Source organism: Pleurodeles waltl, chromosome 7, assembly GCF_031143425.1.
Source record: "Pleurodeles waltl isolate 20211129_DDA chromosome 7, aPleWal1.hap1.20221129, whole genome shotgun sequence".
NCBI classification, from domain to species: Eukaryota; Metazoa; Chordata; class Amphibia; order Caudata; family Salamandridae; genus Pleurodeles; species Pleurodeles waltl.
The window spans coordinates 776,834,704-776,860,985 of NC_090446.1; the positions used below are offsets into that span (position 1 = coordinate 776,834,704).

General features: G+C 44.1%; 1 protein-coding gene across 7 annotated transcripts in view; it reads right to left on the reverse strand.

Moving 5' to 3' along the window:
• Positions 1 to 26,282, reverse strand: part of CNOT6 (CCR4-NOT transcription complex subunit 6) — a 264,606-nt gene that overhangs the window by 234,157 nt on the left and 4,167 nt on the right. The window contains exon 1 of one of the 7 annotated variants that reach the window (XM_069199288.1): positions 19,776 to 19,799. The exons of the other annotated variants lie outside the window; for them this stretch is intronic. The gene's annotated coding sequence lies outside the window, so the exon portion shown is untranslated. Of the gene's footprint in view, positions 1 to 19,775; positions 19,800 to 26,282 lie in introns of those variants that run through there. 7 annotated transcript variants of the gene reach the window in all.

A 26,282-nucleotide genomic window follows, 5' to 3' on the forward strand; every position in this document is an offset into this window, starting at 1 on the left:
AAAAGGGGGGAAGAGGTTAATTAAGTTTGTTAAACCAACAAGCACTTGCAAAAAGTACAATATACAAGGGCAGCAAACTTTCAGAGGGGAATCTCAAAGTTGGGGCAGAAAGGTATGCGCTCACGGAATACTATAAAAAGGAGAAGCAACACCACCCTCTGCTAGCAGGTGCAGACCTGAGAAATTAAAAGGCAGGAAAGGAAAAAGTGAAACTGGTTGGAGACGTATTTGCCCATTCAGAAGTTTAATGTGGTAGTGGGGTCATAATTAAAGCTCCCAGTTTTCGGTTTTCAGTCATTTTCACAGACAGAAAACAATGAGTTTCTTCTCTGTATTTATTTTTAAAAGTGGAGAAAAAAAAACTGAAAATTGTGCTTCTTGAAAGAGTCTCACTGGTTTTCTAGAATTCTGAGCAAATGCTGAGCATTAGACAACTTGGGGAGTTAAAAACAGGATGCCATTTCTTTAAATTCAGGCATATGCTAACATATATTTGTAGTATAATGCTAATATGTCCCTCTTCGTGTAGTATATTGTTCTATGTGGCTGCTTAATTTGCTAAAACTCAAAAGGTATCCACGCAGGAGTGAACGTCTAAGAGTTACATAAATGTGGAAAAATACTATTTTATGACTTTGTTTATTCTCAAAACACAAACTAAATAACCATACGATGGCCAAAAAATATGGATAAATACAGACGGAAATGTTAAAAAAAATAAACAAACATAAAACCGGGAGTCCTGTATATACAGTAGGAGGATGCCTTTATTGTTCTCTATAGCCACAGAAGCGACTGTGTCGAAAGTACATACCCAAGAGTTGAATGGGCTTTTTTATAGGATAATGAAGAAAAAGGTCACTTGCCGAAATAAAATATGTGCCTAGGATCACATAATTTGACACCAGTTTATGGGTCTAGCACTTTACAGTTAGATCGACTAGACTGCGTCAGTATACCAGCAGATCCGATAATCTTTTTATTATTATTTGAGGCCTGGTAGTCAGTAACAGAAAACGGTCTGGGGCTGTTTGTGTTCCAAGTCAGAGAGGACCTGGCTTGGCAGTTCGGGCTCTACTGTTCTTATTGGCGCAAGACAAAGGCTGATTTGCATATGGCTAAGTCTAAACTGAGCTGGCCTGGCGGGTGTGAAACAATGGGTCGGAATGCTACACCGAGCAATTGACAGTGGTCAGACAATGTGCAAGCTTTCTTCCCATCATTCTGTTTTATCTTCCAGAAGTCCAGGCAAACCGCAAACCCAGACATCCCACTGGGAAGAAGGTCTCTGTTTTGTTTGCTCATCATCCTGGGGCAGAAAAGAAGGAAAGAAAAAAAAAAAAAAAAAAAAAAACCACACACACACACACACCACAACCTCCAATAGAGACACTTAGGTTTCTTGGTCTCGTAGAATACTGGTTTTGAATTTCTGGATGCAGCAAACAATATGAATCATCAGCCCAGAGGGAAAAGGGAGGAAAACAATTTTGGTTATAACTGAGATAAGGTGCAGGGTAGTATAGTGTAGGAAGTTGGCTCTGTATGTGCTATTTCAAAGTAAGGAATAGCATGCACAGAGTCCAAGGGTTCCCCTTAGAGGTAAAATAGTGGTAAAAAGAGATAATACTAATGCTCTATTTTGTGGTAGTGTGGTCGAGCAGTAGGCTTATCCAAGGAGTAGTGTTAAGCATTTGTTGTACATACACATAGACAATAAATGAGGTACACACACTCAGAGACAAATCCAGCCAATAGGTTTTGTATAGAAAAATATCTTTTCTTAGTTTATTTTAAGAACCACAGGTTCAAATTTAACATGTAATATCTTGTTTGAAAGGTATTGCAGGTAAGTACATTAGGAACTTTGAATCATTTCAATTGCATGTATACTTTTCAAGTTATTGACAAATAGCTATTTCAAAAGTGGACACTTAGTGCAATTTTCACAGTTCCTGGGGGAGGTAAGTTTTTGTTAGTTTTACCAGGTAAGTAAGACACTTACAGGGTTCAGTTCTTGGTCCAAGGTAGCCCACCGTTGGGGGTTCAGAGCAACCCCAAAGTTACCACACCAGCAGCTCAGGGCCGGTCAGGTGCAGAGTTCAAAGTGGTGCCCAAAACGCATAGGCTATAATGGAGAGAAGGGGGTGCCCCGGTTCCGGTCTGCTTGCAGGTAAGTACCCGCGTCTTCGGAGGGCAGACCAGGGGGGTTTTGTAGGGCACCGGGGGGGACACAAGCCCACACAGAAATTTCACCCTCAGCAGCGCGGGGGCGGCCGGGTGCAGTGTAGAAACAAGCGTCGGGTTTTCAATGTTAGTCTATGAGAGATCAAGGGATCTCTTTAGCGCTGCAGGCAGGCAAGGGGGGGCTTCCTCGGGGAAACCTCCACTTGGACAAGGGAGAGGGACTCCTGGGGGTCACTTCTGCAGTGAAAGTCCGGTCCTTCAGGTCCTGGGGGCTGCGGGTGCAGGGTCTTTTCCAGGCGTCGGGACTTAGGTTTCAGAGAGTCGCGGTCAGGGGAAGCCTCTGGATTCCCTCTGCAGGCGGCGCTGTGGGGGCTCAGGGGGGACAGGTTTTGGTACTCACAGTCGTAGAGTAGTCCGGGGGTCCTCCCTGAGGTGTTGGTTCTCCACCAGCCGAGTCGGGGTCGCCGGGTGCAGTGTTGCAAGTCTCACGCTTCTTGCGGGGAGTTGCAGGGTTCTTTAAAGCTGCTTCTGGAAACAAAGTTGCAGTCTTTTTGGAGCAGGTCCGCTGTCCTCGGGAGTTTCTTGTCGTCGTCGAAGCAGGGCAGTCCTCAGAGGATTCAGAGGTCGCTGGTCCCTTTGGAAGGCGTCGCTGGAGCAGAGTTCTTTGGAAGGCAGGAGACAGGCCGGTGAGTTTCTGGAGCCAAGGCAGTTGTTGTCTTCTGGTCTTCCTCTGCAGGGGTTTTCAGCTAGGCAGTCCTTCTTCTTCTTGTTGCAGGAATCTAATTTTCTAGGGTTCAGGGTAGCCCTTAAATACTAAATTTAAGGGCGTGTTTAGGTCTGGGGGGGTTAGTAGCCAATGGCTACTAGCCCTGAGGGTGGGTACACCCTCTTTGTGCCTCCTCCCAAGGGGAGGGGGTCACAATCCTAACCCTATTGGGGGAATCCTCCATCTGCAAGATGGAGGATTTCTAGAAGTTAGAGTCACCTCAGCTCAGGACACCTTAGGGGCTGTCCTGACTGGCCAGTGACTCCTCCTTGCTGCTTTCTTTGTTCCCTCCAGCCTTGCCGCCAAAAGTGGGGGCCGTGGCCGGAGGGGGCGGGCAACTCCACTAAGCTGGAGTGCCCTGCTGGGCTGTGACAAAGGGGTGAGCCTTTGAGGCTCACCGCCAGGTGTTACAGCTCCTGCCTGGGGGAGGTGTTAGCATCTCCACCCAGTGCAGGCTTTGTTACTGGCCTCAGAGTGACAAAGGCACTCTCCCCATGGGGCCAGCAACATGTCTCTAGTGTGGCAGGCTGCTGGAACTAGTCAGCCTACACAGACAGTCGGTTAAGTTTCAGGGGGCACCTCTAAGGTGCCCTCTGTGGTGTATTTTACAATAAAATGTACACTGGCATCAGTGTGCATTTATTGTGCTGAGAAGTTTGATACCAAACTTCCCAGTTTTCAGTGTAGCCATTATGGTGCTGTGGAGTTCGTGTTTGACAAGCTCCCAGACCATATACTCTTATGGCTACCCTGCACTTACAATGTCTAAGGTTTTGTTTAGACACTGTAGGGGTACCATGCTCATGCACTGGTACCCTCACCTATGGTATAGTGCACCCTGCCTTAGGGCTGTAAGGCCTGCTAGAGGGGTGACTGACCTATACTTGCATAGGCAGTGAGAGGCTGGCATGGCACCCTGAGGGGAGTGCCATGTCGACTTACTCGTTTTGTTCTCACTAGCACACACAAGCTGGCAAGCAGTGTGTCTGTGCTGAGTGAGAGGTCTCCAGGGTGGCATAAGACATGCTGCAGCCCTTAGAGACCTTCCTTGGCATCAGGGCCCTTGGTACTAGAAGTACCAGTTACAAGGGACTTATCTGGATGCCAGGGTCTGCCAATTGTGGATACAAAAGTACAGGTTAGGGAAAGAACACTGGTGCTGGGGCCTGGTTAGCAGGCCTCAGCACACTTTCAATTGTAAACATAGCATCAGCAAAGGCAAAAAGTCAGGGGGCAACCATGCTAAGGAGGCATTTCCTTACATATAGGAAAGGGGAAGTATCAAGATCATAATGCATAGGATAGATAACGAGTCTTTAAGTCAATCCAGAGTGTCCAAGAGTCACTGTAACATATATATGTGTTATTGTTTTCCCGCAGGAGGGTGAAGTAAGGAGTGAAGAATTGTATATGTACACACACACACACACACACACACGTGTAAAGACGACGTCCATGCGATGTACATACATATTTACATAATAAAGTACCACAACTGCTACGGGCTTCCGGGGGAGAAGGGAGGGAGCATGCGAATCTGCAACACTGCATGCCACAAACAGAAGTACACTAGGTAAGTGACATTTACCGTTTGATGGCATGTGTAGCTGCAAATACACATGCTTTGTATAGACTGAAAATGAGTCCTCTCCTAAAATAAGCGGTGACTATCCTGTAGGAGTTGGGAGTAGCTTGAAACAGTGTTTTAAGCACTGCTTGACCAACATGTGCTTGTTGACGAGACAACACATCCACACAATGTTTTGGAAATGTGTGTGGTGTAAACCATGTGGCTGCTTTGCATATTGCCATATTTCCTAGGAGTGCGATTGAAGTTTCTTTCTTTCTAGTAGAATGTGCTCCAGGAGTTACTAATAGTTGTCTTTTAGCTTTGAGATAAGTCTGAATACACGTTACCATCCATCTGGCTAATCCTGGTTTGGAAATGGGATTACCTTTAGGAGGCTGTTGAGAAGCCACAAAAAGTTATTTATATTTTCTAAAATCTTTTGTTCGATCTATATAAATACAAAAGATCTCTTGAGATCAAGAGTGTGGAGAGCTCTTTCAGCAACTGAATCTGGCTGTGGAACGAAGACTGGCAATTCCACTGACTGATTGATTGATGTGAAATGGTGAGACCACCTTGAGTAGAAATTTTGGATTTCTCCTAAGTACTTTTTTGTTTTTGTGAATTTGGAAGAAGGGTTCTTCTAAACTGAATGCTTGAATTTAAATTACTCTCCTTAAGGAAGTAATTGCTACCAGGAAAGCAACTTTCCATGGCCAAAATTGAAGTGTGCAAGAATGCATGGGTTCAAATGGTAGACCTGATTTGACCTTTGTTTTGAGTCAACAAGTCTGGTCTGTTTCAGAGCTTGTGATGTGGTACTACAGACAGATCCAACAGTGTTGACGTGCCCATGTCGGAGCTATAAGTATGATAGTGAGGGAAAATGTGATGGATTCTGTTGACCAGAAACGGAAGTAGTGGGGGGAGGGGCATAACCAAATATCCCTGACCAATTGATCCATAGAGCATTGCCCTTGAATTAAGGGTATGGGTCCCTGGATGCAAAGTTTGGGCATTTTACATTTTTGCTTGTTGCGAAGAGGTCTATGTTTGGTGTTCCCTACATATGAAAGTACTGTTGAATTACTTGTGAGTGAATCTCTCATTCGTGTATTTGTTGCTGCGCCCAGCTTAAGAGATCCGCTAGTTAGTTGTGTATCCCTGGGATATACCCTGCTAATAGTTGAATGTGATTGTGAATTGCCCACTTAAAAATGGTCTGTGCTAGAAGGGACAATTGAGACGAGTCCCCCTCCTCCCGTTTCTGCAGATACTACATTGTTGTGTTGTCTATCCTTATTAACATGGTCTTGTTTGTGATCTGTGGCTGGCATGCTTTGAATGTTAAGACCACTGCTAGCAGTTCCAAGTGGTTTATGTGATAAGTCTGCTGAATTGAGGCCCATTCTCCCTGTATTGTAAGATTGTTGAGATGGGCTCCCCAACCGGTCACTGATGCATCTGTGGTGATTATGGTCTGTGGCACAGGGCCCTGAAATGGCCGCCCTTTTGATAAGTTGGTGTGATGACACCATTGCAGAGAGTTGTAAGTCTGGCAGTCCAACAGCACTAGATCGTGAAGCCAACCCTGTGCTCGAGACCATTGTTGTGAAAGACAGTGTTGCAGGGGTCTCATGTTTAGAGGTGCATTGGGCCCTAATGATATGCAGGATGCCATCATTGCCAACAGTTTCATGATAAACGTTACGGTGTAAGTTTGATTGAATTGTAGCTGAGATATTAGAATGTGGAATGCTTAAATCCTTAGCAGGTTTGAATAAGCAATTGCTGACTGAGTGCTCAGAACTGCTCCCAGATATGGTTGTATTTGCGCTTGCTGAAGGTGAGACTTCTGGTAATGGATTGTGAATCCTAGACTATGTAGATGTGTGTGTTGTTGACAGGTTTGAATGATGCTGGCTTTTATGGGCCAGTCGTCCCGATAGGGAAAGACATGTATATAAATATTGGTCTTCTGAGGTATGCTGCAACCAATGCTAGACATTTGGTAAATACCCTTGGTGCTGTTGTGACTCCAAAGGGTAGTACTCTGAATTGGTAGTGCTTGCCTGCTGTCACAAAACTCAAGTATTTGCAATGTGCTGGATGTATGGGAATATGGAAGTAAGCATCTTTTAGATCCAATGCTGTCATGTAGTCTTATTTTTGTAAAAAAGGGGTGACATCCTGAAGATTGACCATGTGGAAATGCTCTGAGAGAACATACTGATTGGAGAGGTCTGAGATCAAGGATTAGTCAGAGTGCCATCCTTTTTTTCGTATGAGGAAGTATAGAGAATATATTTCTGTTTCTTGTTGATTGATTGGTACTACCTCTATTGCACCTTTGAGTAGAAGAGATTCTACCTCTTGTTTTAGCAGAACAATGTGTTCCAGAGAAAGCCTGTGTGAACAAGGAGGAATGTTTGGTGGAGTGGAGATGGAGATGAGTTCTAGGCAATAAACATTGTGGATAATTGACAGTACCCATTGATCTGATGCAATTTGTTGCCAAGGAAGGTGGAAATATTGCAGTCTTCCTCCCACAGGAGATGTGTGCTGTGTGGGGATGCAGAGAAAGTCACTGCTTTGACAAGGTGGAGGCCACCTCTTGTGGCAGTGGATTTGCCCCTACTTTTGAAATTGTGTTCTCTACAGGAGCCCCTGAAAGATCCCATGGAATAATATTATTGTCCTTGTTTTTTGTTGGGACGTAGGCCTCTTACGTTTGGGGTTTAAAACCTCCTCTCAATTGGGGGCTTACGAAAAGTGCCCCGAAAATGTGTTGTGTAAAGGGCACCCATGGCCTTTGCTGCATCGGAATACTTTTTTAATTTTTCAATGGCGATATCCACCTCAAGTCCAAATAGTTGTTGTTTATTAAGTGGCATATGAAGGACCGCTTGTTTGAATCCTGAGAACCGCAACCAAGCATGCCTTCTGATCAGAACACTAGCATTAATTCCCCTAGCTGCGGGGTCAGCTGTGTCTAGTGCGGACCCAATTTGATTGTCGGCAATAGCATGTCCTTCTGCCACTACCTGCTGTGCCCTTTTTTTGGTGTTCTGTAGGGAGATATTGAAGGAACTCCTTCATCCCAAAAGGGCCCTGTCATACACGGCTAAAAGAGCTTGAGAGTTGGCAATCCTGCACTGATTTGCAGCTTGAGTTGCCACTCTTGCCTCCTTCATTGAATTTGCAGCTTTCTTGATCGGAGGAGGAGCATCCCCTGTGGACTGACTATGTGCCATTTTCCTAGCTGCACTGACCACAATGGAATCAGGTGGCAATTGTTGCGATATAAAAATTAGATCTGATGGTGTAGCTTTAAAGTTCTTATCCACTCTAAGTGTTAGTACTCTAGCCTTTGCCGGCTCTTTAAAAATGTTATCAGCGTGTTATAACATGCCTGGTAGCATCTGCAAACATTGGTACGGCTTCTGTGTAGAGGATACGGTGCTGAATGGGAAATCATCCTCTATGGGCTCAGAGTGCAGCTGCACATTGTGGTATGTGCCTGCTCAAGCAATGACCTCATTAGAGACTGTGGTGTTTTCCGGTGGAGATGGCCTTGTGGGATACACATCAGGGTCATTAGATGAAATTGGGTCAGAATCATACATATTCCATGGGTCCATATTATAAAGGATTGTCACCCATATAATCCCCGTATGAGGAGACAGGAGATTGTGCAGAAAACTGTGTGGGTGAAGGTGGTAGCGGAGTGTGAGGTGGTGGAGTAGTAGAAAGGAAAGGCGAATGCAGTGGAGAAGGTTAACGCACTGTCTTTGGCTTCTCCTTCTGCTTAAATATTTTCGTTGGTGAAGAGCCACGTTCCAAACTTTCTTGGAATTACAGTTTCCTCGCAGTCATAGGAGGAGAGGCAATCATTTTCCCTGCATCCTTTGGGATCTGTATTTCTCTGTTTATGGTCCATGACCTCAAGAATGGACCTAATGTCTGTTGACTCCTCTGAAGGTGGAACATGTTTACTTCCCACAAATGTATGCTCGAAAGCTTGGTGATCAGACAGATTTAAACGGGCCGAAAATGTTGTCTCTGAAGCAGATGGAAGTTTTCAGCTCAGAGGTGGTATGTAGCCATTTCAGTTCCGACGTGGAAACTTCCATCTTACGACTCGATCCCGAAACAGGCGTGGCAGTTTGTTCGGTTGAGTGCGTTTGGGCCTTTTGACACCGAGCCCGAGGGCCGGTCGTCGAGATGTAGTTTTCAGGTCAGACCATACCCAAGACCTCCTGTGACTTTTTTTTTTTTTTTTTAACTGTTTTTGGTGAAGGGAAAGGGCTGGCGTACTCGCGTACTGTGCCGCAGGAATAACTTGGCTGTCCCTATCTGAGTCATAGTCGGCGATGGAATCTTCAAATAAAAATAAAAATAGGCAATGGTTAGGCATATTAAGCTTTAACATCAGGGGAATGACCGTTCTAAGAGATTCACATTTGTAAGGCTACCGAAAGATATTGGGGCTGGGAGGGAACCTGCTTGACACAGGAAGGGAAACACATTGCACACTCTGGGTACAAATCAGTCTCTGCCTAAAGTCACTCCAAAAAGGCAATATCAATTCTGTATGTCAAATGGCTCTAGGGAGATATACTGAAAGTAAAGCCTGACAAACAGGGGAGGTTACTAATTATCACAACATAACCCAACTCTTTCACTAATGGATAATGGTCAGCTACTATCTATATTGGCAATGGTGGGATGAATCTCCTAATTTTTAGAATATTTCCTATGCACAGTGGCACATACAAGGTTTTGGTTTAACTCCTTAACCATACTTTTCTGTCAATGGAGCCCCTGACTAACCATATCAGACAAAACTCCTAGATCGGAGTGATGAAAATTACTTACTTTCATCTTAAACACTGTAGTCTACAAGCCAAGTGCAGGTACTATTGACCTATCTACAGACATTCCTCCCAGAAAGACAGAAAAACAATAGTGCTCTGTGTGCACCAAAAAGTGAATACATAAAAATAAATTCAAATAAAAAAATCACTAAAGAGAGCTTTTTGATCACCAGTTATAGCAGCTCAAGTGTGTGTGTGTGTGTGGGGGGGGGGGGCACTACTCAATGTCACACCAAGACTTTACACCCCGTTCTGCAGGACACCTGCAGAAACCTTTTCAAAAGATGAAGATAGAATACCAACTGCCAGGCTCAGATGTATGAAATATAACCTGGTTAGTCTTCGGGAAACACATTCTTACATTGAAAATCAGTAGGCAGACTAAGAATGAACAAAAAGTTATGGGATCACCAATTACATGGTTCTAATTTCAGATTTCCCCCAAATACTTGAAGGGCATATTCTTAAGGGTGCATAAATTGCAATAAATGTGGCAGGAATGTAAACAAAAGGAGTTAAAGCAGGGTCTTTGTAGCTCTAGGTGAAATGGATGAAGGCAAGAGAAATGGGATAAAAGGGAAGAGCACCTAGTTTTTTTTTTCTTCACACCTGTATGTTAAAATCTCTGACAATACATTTAACTTTTAATAGGTCTTTTGTAATAAGCCGATTTCGTAAATTAAAAAAATAAATAAATACTGGAAATCAGTGGTCTCTGAGAGCTGCCCGAACCTTTGACATTTAAAGTTACTCCCTGAATTTAGCCCACAGTATAATTTCAGAGTGTAACAACAATCCTTTTCCCGTCTTGTTTATCACTCAGGCATAAAACCCATCAAACCAACGGGGTCTGCACAGCTGTCACCAGTGACTTTTTATTTGGTAAACTGATGCCTGGCGCCTTTTGCTTCGAAGCAGCCAATTAGGATGCACAGAAAACGCATTCAGAATGAACATGGTGTACACCTTTAACACGCTAGCAGTGGAAAAAAAAAAATAATAATAACAAATATTTATGACCAACGTATGAAAATATCTTGAATTAGCTTCCCAAATAATAAACAAAATTTGGATCAACAGCCAGGACCTGTCACCCTACTTCAACCTTCACAACCATTCAAATTGAGAAGGGCATGCAAGTTAAAGAATGTCTACCAATCTCCTAAGTGCTACTTTATATGCAAGTTCTATGTTAGTGGTCACGATAAAAATGAGGACGAAGTTGCAAACTGATTGGTGGTTAATCTGCTTACTTTTGATAGAGTTCAACACCATAGTCTCATCCATTTACCTTGTGTTCCTTATATCAACTGTAGCTCAGTAGGCCACAAAGACCATTTCTTATGCTGAAGGAACCAACCTGTTAAATTAGCGATCCTTTTCGGAGGCGGTGCTCTGGGTTTTCTCTGAAACACAGTGCTGCGATCCATATGTACAAATCAAGAAATACCCTTCTCTTTTCAAAATGAAGAACTACTTATTGTCCCAGATGGATCCCTTGTTCACGTTCTTTCTTTGGCTGCGAAACCTAGAAGTGGCATGATCGCCTTCCTGTGTGCGGACATATCTTTTTTTTCTTTTCTTCAACGAGTTTGTCTTTTTGGGCCAACCTAGCAAATTAACGTATTGGATATTTTATATAGCACAAGCAAGGAGCATCAGAACACATTACAAAGTGAAAAAAAAGAAAAATAAATAAAATAAAAAAATAAATAAAAAAAACAGAGCACAATTAAGAGAACAAGTGTAGTAAGCGGAATACGGCCTAACAAAATAATAGTACATGCAAAAAGGACACAACAATTATGCTGAGGTGGTTGTGTAAAAGGAACAGCAAGCATTTGCAATGCAATAGGTCTAGCATTTTCTTGAGTTAGAGCTATAGCATTGTAAATTCAGAACTGGACTTTTCTTGCCACATAAATTGGTCAGCCCCATCTCATAATTTTGTTTTTTCCTGCCATGTTTTGGTGGACACGGACACCAACTGAGATCAGAAATCGCATCAGAAATTGGACAATAAGGCTGGAAAATATTTTCTTTTTATTTTAACAAACTGAAGTCTTGCAAGCAGGCTTGCCTCACATTAAAAAAAGCAGAGCAGCCTGATAAGATTTATGGCCCCAGTAAAGGAGATAAGCAATGGCCTGTGTGATTATCATGAGTGCTGGCAGGGTGGGGCCCTGGAAAAAGAGACTCTAGATGTGATTGGAGGTTAAGCAAGTTTCACATCATTGCTTTTAGGTTTGGCTACCTTCTACCAGAAACGACGTTCGTGGGCAGTAAGGTAAACAACTGGGTGTTTCTTTTGTAAAATAAGCCTATTTTAGGAGCCAGAGGTAAACAAGGACAGCACTGGAGTAAAGCCAAAACAAATGTCAGTGACATGGTAGGAACGGAATGCTGCAATAAAACGCAGGCAGCTACCAACCTAAAACACCAAAAGTGAAAAGGGAGCACCAAAGTGTTAAACCCGTCATCCTTAGAGTGGACTCCCTGGTCTTTTTTTGCCTCCGCTTCCTATGTTTTGACTGTGTGCTAGACTCTGTTTTTGGTACTCTGGGTACTTTACCACTGCTGACCAGTGCTAAAGTGCAAGTGCCCCTTGTGTAAAACGTATATGTAATTGGCTTTTCCATGACTGGCACATTTGAATTACTAGTAAGTCCCTAGTACAATGCACGAGAGGGGCCCAGGGTCTGTAAATCAAATGCTACTAGGGGGACTGCAGCACTGATTGTGCCACCCACATTAGTAGCCTTGTAAACATGGCTCAGACCTGCCACTGCAGTGTGTGTGTGCAGTTTTAAACTGCCAATGCCACCTGGCAAGTGTACCCACTTGCCAGACCCAAACCTTCCCTTTTTTTTTTTTATTAAATACATGACGCACCCCTAAAGTAGGCCCTTTTTAGCCCCGTGGGCAGGGTGCAGTGTATGTTAAAGGTGGGGCATGTACTGATGTGTTTTACATGTCCTAATAGTGAAATACCGCCAGATTAGTTTTTCACTATTGCAAGGCACTTCTCTCTAAAAGGTTAACATGGGTGGATGCCTTTAAAAGGTCTTTAAAGTGCAGATCGAGATATGGAGTTTGTGGTCTCAGAACTCACAATTTAAAAATACATATTTTGGTAAAGTTGGTTTTCAAATTGTCAGTTTGAAAATGCCACTTTTACAAAGTGGGCATTTTCTTGCTTAAACCATTCTGTGACTCTGCCTACTTCTGTATTCCCTGTCTGGGTCTGACTGACAGTTGGGCTGTTTCTGATTCTCCACTAGACAGTGACACAAAGGGACCTGGGGTACAGCATGCATATCCTGATGAATCTAAGCTAGAAAGGAGGGAGAAGTGGTCACTTACACCTGAATGGGTTGTGCCTGTCCTCACACAATGCAGTCTCCAATCCCCTGGTGTGTGTCTGGAGCCACACCTATGCAAGGCAGGAGCTTGTGAACAATAGAGACTTTTCTTTAAAGTTTGCCTATTTCAAAAGGCAGAAACGAGTGAAGTAGTGGACCCAAAACCCCAGATTTTCAAATTACTTCTGGAACCAAGAGGAACCTCTGCCAAGGAGAAGAGCTGGAGGAGGAGTACTGCCCCTTTGCCTGGGACAGTGCTTTGCTGGGTTGGCTTGCCGTTGCTGCCTGAAAGAGGAAGAAGACTGGACTTTGGGGTATATTCCTGCTTGTGAAGTATCTCCAGGGGCTTGGACTGAGCTTGCCTCCTGTTTTGAAGTGTCAGGATCATTAAAGACCAACTCTGCCAGCACTTGGACTCTCTGCTGAGACTCCTTCCCTGCCAAGTGGTGCCCTGTCCAGTCCCTGGGTCCTTGAAAGGTGAAGCTGACAGAACAAGGACTGAAATCTACACACAGGGAGCCGTGAGGAGAAAATTTGGATGCACCAACTGCAACGCCGCTGTAAAAAAAATGAAAAAAAAAAGAAAAAAAAAAAAAAAAAAAAAACACGCCACTCACCTCACAGTTTAAAATCGACTCACCACCTGCATTGCGGCTGGAGTAATGACAAAACTGCTGCTTGCGGTTGCTGAAAGCGCAGTTTTTCAACACTGTGTGACCAGATTTCTCACGCATCCTTGATGGGCATCAAAATCATTGTGAAGAAACAACGCACTGCCTCACTTGCGATAAAGGACTCAACACATTGCTGACTTTTCCAACACACGCTCACCTGTACAGCTTTCTTTTTGTCACAAACCAGGTACTTTGAGTGGCAACAACGTTTCCATTGTTTCCTATGGAGTAAGACTCTTTAAAAAAAAAAAAAAAAAAAAAAAAAAAAAAAAAAAAATATTAAAAAAAAAAAATCATCTCTCGACTTGTGTATGTTGGATTTTTGTCATTTTGGTCTGGTTTGACTTAGATAAATATTGGCTATTTTTCTAAACTGGTTTGGTGTCCATTTTGTAGTATTTTCACTGTATTACTGTGCGTGTAGGTAAAAATACTTTACACATTGCCTTTAAGATAAGCCTGACTGCTTGTGCCAAGCTACCAAGTGGGTGCATTTAAGTGCAGGCCTCGAAAAATCATAAAAATATTACTAGACCTGCAGGTAGTGTAGCTTGAATAATCTAATCGACTAAGGGAAACGGGTCTCAAATTGTGTCATCCCAGGAAAATATTGTATTTTACAGTCACTTTTTCTTCATTCTCATATGAGTGCAACTTCAAATAAGAGTTCAGCATTTCTGCTGTAAAAAAAAAAAAAAAAAAATCGTCTTTTGTTTGAGGAAATACACTAAACATTTGCTCCATGCATAATACATCTAGTCCACAAACAGGGTACACATGATCTGTGCATGACTTGCCTCTTACTTTACTAACAGCTTTGCCATCAGGGCAGGAGTGTTTCTCAGTTTATGTTTGAACACTCACTTTTAATAAATATATTACTAAAGCATGATGTGGTAGCGCACTGTCATTTACAGACAGTAGATTTCCAAGAAATGCCCAAAGCCCTTCCCACTAACTTGCAACTTTACTGATAAACTATATATTGTATTAACAATAATCTGTGAAAATTGGGTTTCAGAAAACATTCATCATTTGCACATCACCAAGTGTTTGGACTTTTTTTTTTCCATTCTATTAAAATATTTTCTCTCATCACACAGAAGTAGAAATAAAAATGGTCTTTCACAGCTACTGAAATATATTTTGAAATGTTTGTAGAGTTGAGTTAGTTATAAAAATCCCAGAACTCTGCAGTCACAAGGAAAAGTATTTGCACTGCAAGAAGACAAACTGATTTTTGACCAGTTTCTGAACACAGAGCAAATGTGACAAGAATAAGATTTAAAGGCTCCTTAATTGCCAATTCACTTTTTGACTGAACAGAACACCTTATTTTTGTCCACTCGCCATGAGGGTTGAGTGGAATCTAAAAATAGCTCAACCGTATAAAATAAAACCCGCCAATGCGAGTGGTCGAGTAGATTTTTCAAGCCGTGAAGTGTGTATTGAAATGAAGCACTTTCGGTGAGTTTCTACAGTGATTTATTGCTATGTCAGCAGGATATAACAGCTTCCTCTCCTCACATTTCACTCGTCTGTATCACCTCCGCCAAGCGCCTCCCAGCAAATCCACGGCCCACCCACATTCCAGTTCCAAGACAATCTCTTGTGCACGAGAGCGGCACATACTATAAGATACAACCCATACATTAAAATACGACCCAACACATCTTCCCCCCCTTATCAAAACAAACAATTGATAAAGACAATTAAAAACACAAACGTGTTGCAATACCTATAGAAATACCCAACCTATGTACATAAAGCATTATGTATAAGACTTCAATATTCTTAAGATTGGTCCATAACATAATCATCAAATCTCTTAGGTAGTCTGACAACTCTGGTGTGAAACTTGCGTGGACCTGAATCTTCCTTCCTCTTTGTAGCGTTGGTACATTTCTGTGATCTAGGGTTCTGGATAATGAAGTTGTCACAGCACTATCTCCCACTCGCACTATATTTTTCCTTGCACTAAATCTCGATTTACCTTTTGAGATAATTTTCAAACACTTCACTTTCACTCCATCCCCTTCCTTCCAAACGAATCTCCGATTTTTCGTCCCCCGAGGATCATGGACATATCTCTTTTGTGCACACTCCCTTTTCATCATCAGCTTTATCCCATGGTACCACAAATTGACCCATCCACTCTTGCTAGCTTGGAAGGGGGAATGCGACCTCGCAATAATACAAAGGGTGAGACCTGTGTGTCAGCGTTATTAGTAGTGCATACTGCCCATAACAATTTTTCTAATTCAGATTTACAATGCAACACACTCACCTTGGACAATTGTATGTTATCTTTTATGACTCTATTAAGAGTTTCTACAAGACCATTGCTTCTTGGGTGGTACAAAGAAGTCTTGGTGTGTCCGATGCCTAAGAATTCTAAAAATTTCTCAAATTGCTCAGATGTAAATTTACTCCCACGGTCTGTCAAAATTACATCTGGAATACCTTCTCTTGCAAAAATATATTCCAACCACTTTATTATGTTGCCAGTGTTCGGTACTTTTACAAACTTCACTTCTGGCCATCGACTATAATAATCTATTAAGACTTTTCCATATTCCAAAATACCACTCGATAAATACATCGGTCCAATGATATCAATTGCTAGCTTACTCCACGGCTTATCAGGCACCTGAATGGCTTCCACAGGACTCGGAGCAGTCACTTGGGACTTGTCACTGATCGCACAATTTACACACTCTTACAAAATGCTCCACACTTGTCAACTCCTGGCCACCAGAAACATTCTCTAATTCTCCTTTTCATGGCCTGCATACCAATGTGACCCTCATGAGCCAAACTCAAAACGTTATTCCTCATACCTCAGGGTACCACTAATGAGTTCGCACTGAACAATAAGTTGTTAACTGAAGATAACTGAAACACATGCTTGTACTTATTACTAAGATCTTCACCAAGATTCCACTAGGACCCAACCCATGACAGCCCCTTGCATTACCAATCTAATGTCCTGGTATGCTTCACACGCATCGCTCCACTCTTGTTCCACTAAAGCTCCTTCCAACTGATCACTCATGGAACACAAAACTACATCACCATCCTCACACTCATTATTGATTCCAGTTGTTACATCAGCTACACAAGTCAACATCAGTTAATCTAGACAAACAGTCCGCTAACATATTTCTTTTCCTGGAACATACTCAATCTTAAAATTGTGCTCGCAAAGTTCATATTGCCACTTAGCAATTATAGGAGTAGCCTTGTCTGCACCCTTTTGTCGAAAATAATTGTACAAGCGGTTTACGATCTGTTCTCACCATGAACCGTGTGGCCCAAACACATTGTTTGAAATGATTTATGCCCCACCAACAAGCTAAGCCTTCTCGCTCAATTACGGAATATGTTGCTTCGGCACCCCTTAAACTCCTAGAAGTGAATGCTACAACTTACTCTTTACCTTCTCTCTTCTGCACCAAAACTGCACCCTATCCCTTCTGGCTAGCATCTGTCATTATTACCGCATGATCTCTAGTGTCAAAAGGTTTCAACAGTGTGGCTTCAGCAATTTCCTTCTTAATACATTCAAACTCCCCTTCACAACACCCATCCCAAATAAACTTGGATTTTTTTTTTATTTTTTAAATACGTTCCTTAAATTGAACGTTTTCTCCAAACAGTTAGGTACAAACCTTGCATAAAACTCAATCAAACTCATAAAGGACCTCAACTGATCTTTATTTTCAGAACACGCAAAATCTTCAATTGAGTTCACTAAACTAACTTTGGGTTTAATGCCCTCTGCAGACAGTTCAAATCCTAAATAATTTATGGATGTTACACCAAAGAGGCACTTACTTGGGCTGAGAGTTATTCCCTTCATCTTAAAACACATCTAGTGCACGACTCAATCTATCATCATGCTCAGACATATCCTTCCCATAAATCAAAATATCATCCTGGAAAGCTTTCATACCTTGCATATTCTTGAACATGCTCTCAACAGTTCTTTGAAAAACGGCAGAAGCCGAAGCTAACCCAAAAGGCATAGGTTTAAATTGGAATAAGCCAAAAGGTGTTATAAAAGGCTGTATAATGCCTAGAACTGGGATGTAAATTAATTTGATGATATGCAGATGTCTTATCAAGTAAATAAAATATTTTCCCTCCCTTGACAGACAACATTTCTGATATGTTAGGTAGCGGATATTGATCCACCCAAATTTGATCATTCAAGTCACGTAAGTCTATACACATCTGTAGCGACCCATTAGGCTTCCAGGCCAAAACTACAGGTGTGAACCAGTCCGACAATTCAATAGGCTCGATGATGTTATCCTTACACAGTTTGTCCAATTCTTTTATAAAATCATCTTTCAAAGTCAAAGGTACATTACGTACTTTATGTACCATTGGATGGGCATGCTCACTGATTTTAATTTTGTGGACGAATCCCTTGAATAAACCCACTCTGCTTTTAAATATTCCAGGATAATGAAGTTCCCATTTGCTGTGCCTTACGGTCGACACGTGCATATATTCTCTCTTCATGACAACTTGTTCAGGATTATTCGGATCCAGTAACACTTCTAAATTACCTTGATCAAACCACCCAAGAAGACATGCATCGTCCTTGGCTACATATACTGTTTCTTGAGACACATTACTTTTGAATTTTAGTTCAGCATCAACCTCAATAGACTTTCCACCATACCCTACAGGTTGGATCTTGGAATGTGCTAAGGTAAATCCTTGATTCTTGAATAATTCATTCCATTTAGCTTCACTCAGCAGAGTAAATGGAGATCCTGAGTCTGCCATGACTCTTACCTCCATTCCGTTAATCACTACTTGACAAAAAGGCCTTCTAGGATTTGGTACATTTAATTTATAAACTGGCGATTTATTCGCACTAACAACAAATATTTCTTCTTCTTCGCTGGAAGGCGGGGAATTGTTCAAATCTATACTATTCACTTTGCTCATATTTAGTATACTCGACTTACACACCCTAGCAAAGTGCCCCTTCTTATAGCATCTGGCACACACCTTATCAATGGCTGGAATATGAGATGTACTGCCACACCAGTAGCACTCTGGTGGTTTACTTGTATACTTCCTGTCAGATTTGATGTTGGTAATCTGTTTTTGACTGTCCTTCTTAATGATTTTTTTATTCCGAACACATCTTGCCATTGTGACGGATTTTTGTTGTCGGAAATGGCCATTTGTTCCATGAATGACCGTACTCTTGATTCTTGTCGCTACTTCTATTGCCTTTTGAAACGTTAAATTGGGTGTAGACAATAAAACTTCTTGTACTTTTTTATTATTGGTCTTTTCCACTAATTGGCTCTCTTATTTCCTCCTCGAATTCCTTATATTGGCAGGAAACAGCTAAAATCCTTAAAGCCCCTACACAACTGGATGCCGCTTCACCTTCAACTCTTCTATGGAATGTGTGTTTCTAGAATGTGACTTTTTTTGCACTTTTTAAATCTGGAATCTTACGACTTTATTTCTGTCTCATACTCATCTTCCACACCATCTCCTTCAATTACCAATACTAATTCTTTTGGAATGAATTTAAGGATTTTCCGGCCTTCAGTTCCAAAACAATGTCTCAAAATTGCAAATTTCGTTTTGTGAGTAAAGTTTTTGCCTTCAAGCGCATCCAAATATGCTTCAAAGGCTTCCTTCCATTGTTCGCAGTCAGAATCAGGTGAAGCAAGATTGGGAACGAATGGTGTGGGTGGTAAAATAGAATTTTGCATAGTTTTTTGTTGCTCAAAATTAGTTATTTGTCAAAATTATTGCTAAAAACCAAAATTGCACTCTACAAGGTATACATGTGATAAATATGGCCCCAAATGATTACAAATCTATTTGAAATGGGATCAGATTGTGGAGTGTCACTTGTACGAAATAGTGGCCAAAAAAGAATCAAAGTTGTAACCAATAAGGTGTGCGCATCACCAATGGTATAATAGAGTAAGGATCCGCTACATGTCCAGTGTACACACCGACTGCAGAACTGCCTGATTCAAAATGGCACCCGATTATGGTGTGCGTGTCACAGAGACACAGATGGCTGTAATATCCCACTTAAAAAGGCTGCCGTATGTGGTGTGACGTGCGTGCTGGAGAAACGCAGTTGTGAGGCCGCTATGCGCAACCGCAAGAACAATATACTCTCGGAAGTGGGGGGGAAAAAAAAAAAAAAACACAACACCACACACCTTCCAAGAAAGTACTTCGCCGCAGGGAAGAGCGAAGCGCATAAGAGGACAAGCTGTCTGTGGGGCTCACCGTCAGTCAGGAACAAAGCACACGAGAAGAGAAGCTGTCAATAGATCTCACCGTCAGGCGGTTACAGCGCCGCACCCCTGCATGCGTGGAAATCCTGCTGGCAAGCAGTCACTCGGCGCCACTAAAATGAAGCACTTTCGGTGAGTTTCTACAGTGATTTATTGCTATGTCAGCAGGATATAACAGCTTCCTCTCCTCACATTTCACTTTTCCGTATCACCTCTGCCAACCGCCTCCCAGCAAATCCACTGCCCCCCTGCATTCCAATTCCAAGACAATCTCTTGTGCACAAGAGAGAGGCACATACTAAAAAGATATGATACATACATTAAAATACGACCCAACATGTATCACCATTGCCCTCACTAGAGTAAGGGTCCCTGCTTGGACAGAGTGCAAAGTGGCTTCTAACCAGAGACCCCATTTCTAACACAAAGAAATTACAAAAATAGTCCATCACAGCAACAGATAAAGAAAGCAAAGTGCAATACAGTAGTTTGTCACTGCTCTGAAACATAAAAAGGAGGAAGAAAAAGGCAGAACTGACCACTAGCAAGCAAGATTTTCTAAAGGACATTGCAACCAACAAATGAAAATCGCTTTAAGCCATAAAAAGTATACTTAAAGTATACATGAGGTTCAATGCTTACGCTCAATCTACAGAAGTAGATTGCCAATGAGAGGGTAAAATCACAAAGGTAAAGAAAAATAACAGTATTTGGACTGTCAGTGAACAAGATGCCAGGTTCTAATTCTAACCTGCCAATCCTGCAAGTTCTCCTGCATCCAGACCTGCACCGCGCCCGCCAAACCAAGCACCAGCAGCAACCACCTGAAGTGCATCCTGCTCAACACCCGCTCCATCCACAGACACGCCGTGGAACTCTGGAACCTGCTCGACACCACATCTCCAGACGTCGCCTTCCTCACAGAAACCTGGATGAACGCCTCCTCAGCGCCCGACATCGCCATCGCCATCCCGGACGGATACAAGATCACCCGGAGGGACCGCGTCAACCAGACAGGAGGAGGCATCGCCATTGTCCTCAAGAACACCATCAGCATCACGACCAACTCCGACGACACCCTCACAGCTGCCGAACATCTCCACTTCCAGATTCACACCGACCCCAAGACCACACTCAGAGGCACCCTTATCTACAGACCCCCAGGACCCCACACAATTCAGCGAAGACATCAGACTTCATAAGCCCACACGCCCTCCCCTCCGCTGACTACATCCTCCTAGGGGACCTCAACTTCCACCTGAAGAACAACAACGACAACACCACCACCACCCTGCTGGACAACCTCGCCAACCTCGGACTCAAGCAACTGGTGAACACCCCCACCCACTACGCCGGACACACGCTTGACCCAGTCTTCTCCTCCAGCAAGTACATCTCCTTCAGCCACTCCACCGGACTCCACTGGACAGACCACAGCTGCGTCCACTTCAGCTTCAGAAAAACCACGACTCACCACCACCCACAACAGGCTCCCCGCAGGAGCTGGAACAAGATCACCACCGACCAGCTCTCCACATCACTGAGCCAGAACCCTCCCGCCAGCTCAGCGGACCCCAACCAAGCAGCCAACAACCTCACACAGTGGATCACCAACTGCGCTGACAACCTCGCACCTCTGAAAACCCGTCCCATCAGGCCCAACAGCAAGAAAGCCTCCTGGTTCAACAACGACCTCAAGAACTCCAAGAAGAACTGCCGCACCCTCGAAAAAGCCTGGCGAAAAAACCCGACTACAGACAACATGACCGCCCTCAAGTATGCCTCCCGTAAACACCACCAGCTGATCCACACCAAGAAGACAGCATTCAAAGAACGACTAGACAACAACGCGCACAACAGCAAGGAACTCTTCAGCATCGTCAAAGAGCTCTCCAACCCCAGCGCCGGAAACAACGACATCACCCCCTCACAAGACCTCTGCGACTCACTCGCCTCGTTCTTTCACCGCAAGATCGCCGACATACACAACAGCTTCGGCGCACAGACCACGCACCCAACCACCAAACCGACGCCCCCCAACACCACCCTCCGCGCCTGGACCCCGGTCAGCACCGAAGACACCATCCATACGATGAACACCATCCATTCCGGATCACCAACCGACCCATGCCCCCACCACGTCTTCATCAAGGCCGACTCCGTCATCGCACCCCATCTCCGGGACATCATCAATTGCTCCTTCAACACCGCCACCTACCCGGAGAGCTGGAAGCATGCCGAACTCAGCACCCTCCTGAAGAAACCATCAGCAGACCCCACCGACCTCAAGAACTACCGCCCCATCTCGCTCCTCCCGTTTCCTGCCAAAGTCATCGAGAAGACCGTCAGACAGCTTGCCGCCTTCCTCGAGACTAATGGATCCCTCGACCACTCACAGTCCGGCTTCCGAGCCAACCACAGCACCGAGACCGCCCTCATCCCAGCCACTGACGACATCAGAGCCCTGCTCGACAACGGGGAAACAGCGGCCCTCATCCTCCTGGACCTCTCCGCAGCGTTCGACACTGTCTGCCACCACACCCTAGTGCAGCGCCTCAGCAACATCGGAATTCAAAAGAAGGCACTAGAGTGGATCATCTCGTTCCTCGCCGGAAGAACCCAGAGAGTCCGCCTCCCCCCGTTCAGATCCGAGGCCACCGAAGTCATCTGCGGCGTACCACAAGGATCATCACTCAGCCCCACCCTCTTCAACGTCTACATGAGCCCCCACGCAGCCATCACAACCTCAACATCATCTCCTACGCCGACGACACCCAGCTGATCCTCTCCCTCACCAACGACCCAGCCACCGCAAGAACCAACCTGCACGAAGGGATGAAAGACGTAGCCGAGTGGATGATGAACAGCCGCCTGAAACTGAACTCAGACAAGACGGAAGTCCTCATCCTTGGATCATCACCCTCTGCCTGGGACGACTCCTGGTGGCCCCCTGCCCTGGGCAGCGCACCCAAACCAACGGACCACGCACGCAACCTGGGCTTCATCCTGGACTCCTCCCTCTCGATGACCAGACAAGTCAACGCCGTCTCATCATCATGCTTCAACATCCTACGCATGCTCCGAAAGATCTTCCGATGGATCCCCACAGAAACCAGGAAGACGGTCACCCAGGCACTCGTCACCAGCCGACTGGACTACGGTAACACCCCCTACACCGGAACCACGGCCAAACTACAGAAAAGACTCCAACGCACCCAGAACGCCTCTGCACGCCTCATCCTTGACAGCCCCCGACACAGCCACATCTCCGGACACCTGAGACTTGCACTGGCTCCCCGTCAGCAAGAGAATCACGTTCCGCCTCCTCACCCACGCACACAAGGCCCTCCACGACCTGGGCCCCAGGTACCTCAACAACCGCCTGACCTTCTAAACTCCCACCCGCCAGCTACGATCGACCAGCCACGCCCTTGCCGCCGTGCCACGCATTAGAAAAGCCACCATGGGAGGAAGATCCTTCTCCTACCTGGCAGCCAAGACTTGGAACTCCCTCCCCATCCACCTCCGTTTGACCCAAGACCACCTCTCCTTCAGGAAGCAACTCAAAACCTGGCTGTTCGAGCAGTAGCGGTCCCCCCTCCCCCAGCGCCTTGAGACCCTCCGGGTGAGTAGCAAGCTATACAAATTTCTTGATTGAATATTTTAGCATAGTACCTAGAGGCTAAAAAAAACAAAAGCCAAAATGTCTGTTCTTGTTTAAAGCAGAATGTCATTTGTTTCATAGTCTTATGGATTGGGTTTGAGTGCTGCTTAAATTATTTATACCACAGATAAGGCAACTTAGGCACAGATCCCCAATCTCAGTTTTATATATTTCGCTGTAGTTCAGATCCAGAATGCAACCAAGAAGGTGCCAATGGATATGCTGGTGATACTGGACTGCATTGAGCATTTCTGGCAGATTGACACTTAGGTGTGTGCCAGATTTACTGCTGTTCCTATTGAGCCCAATCCAACTCACTGCCAGTTACATCCCAAAAAGTGACATGTATCACTCTGCACCAACGTTCTCTCACAGAACTACAGTACATATGCAGTTAGGTTTCTATTGCTGCCCCAGAACTTTTCAAGAGGTCCTTATGCAAGACTGGCAGATTCCATAAACATATAGAACTATTCCTTTAATTATTTATTACTGGGCTGAAGTAGTAGTCACAGATGCAACCGTAAGCCAGGCCGAGCCCTTTGACTTAGAGGTCTTGTTTGGAAGTGGACATATCCCCGTGGGTGTGAACATTTACTGACTTCTCTGGCAGCCTGTAACAGACTGCAACAAAGTGTTTTTTTTTTTTGTTGTTTTTTTTAAATATCTTCTGGACAAATAAAGTAGTGACTAATTGAAGGTAACTTGATTCATCTCCAAATAAATTGCAAAAGAAGATATCCTTGCTTTCGCCAGCCATCCAACCTACATACAGCTATTACTGAGGCTTTGCCACCTGACATACAGCAAAGGGTCAGGAGTCTGGCATAGACCCATCAGGGCTGTTCTGCCACCGCCAGAGGCTGTACTAGACTCACAGTCTGGCTGTGGCAGACATGGGGAGTGGCCTTCCAGACTCTCCTTGGACCCTGGCCGGCTCTCCTCCTGATCACAGCTCCTTGACCTGTAGCAGACACGACGCAGCCCCTGGGGTGTTTGGAGGGGGCTGCAGAGAAGCTTACTGCAGGACTGCCTACCAGCCTGGGGTTATCAAACCCCTCATTTCTTACAAAAGACAGCATTCTCAATGGCTCAAGTGGTTGCGGAAATTTCTAAAATGCTCATAATTGAAGGGCAGAGTGCAAGACTTCCTAAAGCATTGCTAAGCAGATCCAGCTAACTACAGACCCAACTGCCGAAATGTTTTCTAAATAAGATCTTGGAGAAGGCTATAATGAAATAACTAATGTCGCACCTGAAGTCTTACAGTGGAGTGATGTTTTGCTTCAGCTGCACTTAATGTGCGGTTGGACCACAAGGCCAATATTAACACCAATGTCCATGAACTTCTTCTGCACACACTTTAGCAAGTGCCAGGCGTCACTGCTCCCTATCACAGACTGGAAATCTATCCCACTGGGAAGCCCAAATCACCTGAACAAGTGTGCTGGTTGCACCATCCTGTGAAGTGCTCTGGGGGTAACCATTGTCCCCTGAGCTGTTCAATATTTACATGAAGCCTGTGAATAATTTTCCAGAAGCATACGAGGGCTTTGTATCTTTGTGGATAATATGCATCGGGGCAATTCCATTTAGGTGGAACTATGGGGGAAAACAGTGCGTCCACCTACCCCACCTGCTTGATGCATGAGAGCAGCACACCCTAGCAGAACAATTGTAGCTTGGGGTGAAGAAAAAAAAAAATAATAATAATAATAATAATAATTAAGTGAGTAACAAAGTCTGGAACATTGGCAGCACTGTAGTAAGCCTTGTTAAGAAAACCAAGACTATGAGGGCCGTATTTGAAAGCCTTTTTACCTTGAGGAAGGGGAAAACAATTTTTTTTTTTTTAGAGGCCAATTTCATATCAGAGACACGCCACCTACATTATTCATTTGCTTGCCCGGAGCCATTTCAGACTGAACATAACCGGAGCCACCTCAGAGCAACCAATTGATGGGGCCGGGCTTGACTACTGCTGCATAGTCTTCATCAGCGCATCCCAAAATTGCTAGTCCGAAAATACAAAATTCTGCTGCTAGGATGATTGTTCTCTTAAGTCTCTAGAACGTCAGCCCAACTATATGACGAGTATACGGGCTTTCCATCACCAGCAGTACCAGATGCCAAGCCCGGGGGGTGACTCACATAATTATTAATGAAAGGGAATGGATTATAGTCCTGCGTACCCACTTATTAGATTTCAAACTAGGAAATGGCTTGCCCTTTTCAATTTCAAAAGGAAAATTCTGGGATGTGGGCTATAGGGTAAAATGGGAAGACGGACATGTCTCGGTCGGGAGTCTTATTTGCCGTCACTTGGATACCCCAGGTTTTATTGAGACCCACTGAACCGATCGCATTTTGTTAAGACTTGAGGCACTTCAGGCAACATTAACGTAGAAGCAAATGCATCTGATACTGTGTTTAAGACAGAACACACTCCTCCGGTGTTTAGCTTTTGATGTCGAGAAGGTGTTGGATCACATGGCCTGGCCTTTTTAGAGGGAAGGGGCACTTGCCTTTGATTTAGGTCCTGGTTCAGCTTTATTCTCTCCTGGCCAAGTTTCCGATACCATCACTCGAATGAAAGTAACTGAAAGCATGTAACTGGGGCCGCTGTTCCTGATCTACAAATCACGGATCCCCTCTCTTTAGTATTACTGGCAAATGTGCTCCCCTTAAAATGGGATTGATTTTAGTCGGACACACCACAATAATGCTCAACACTTAATACTGCGGTGACCACATTCCACACACACACACACGACCTGTGTAATAAAAACAAAAGCAGTAGTTCTCTTAATTGAATGTCACAGAGGTCCAGCATAACAAAAAACACTAAAGTGCAATCATTCACAGGTCTCAGGTCATTTTGCTGGA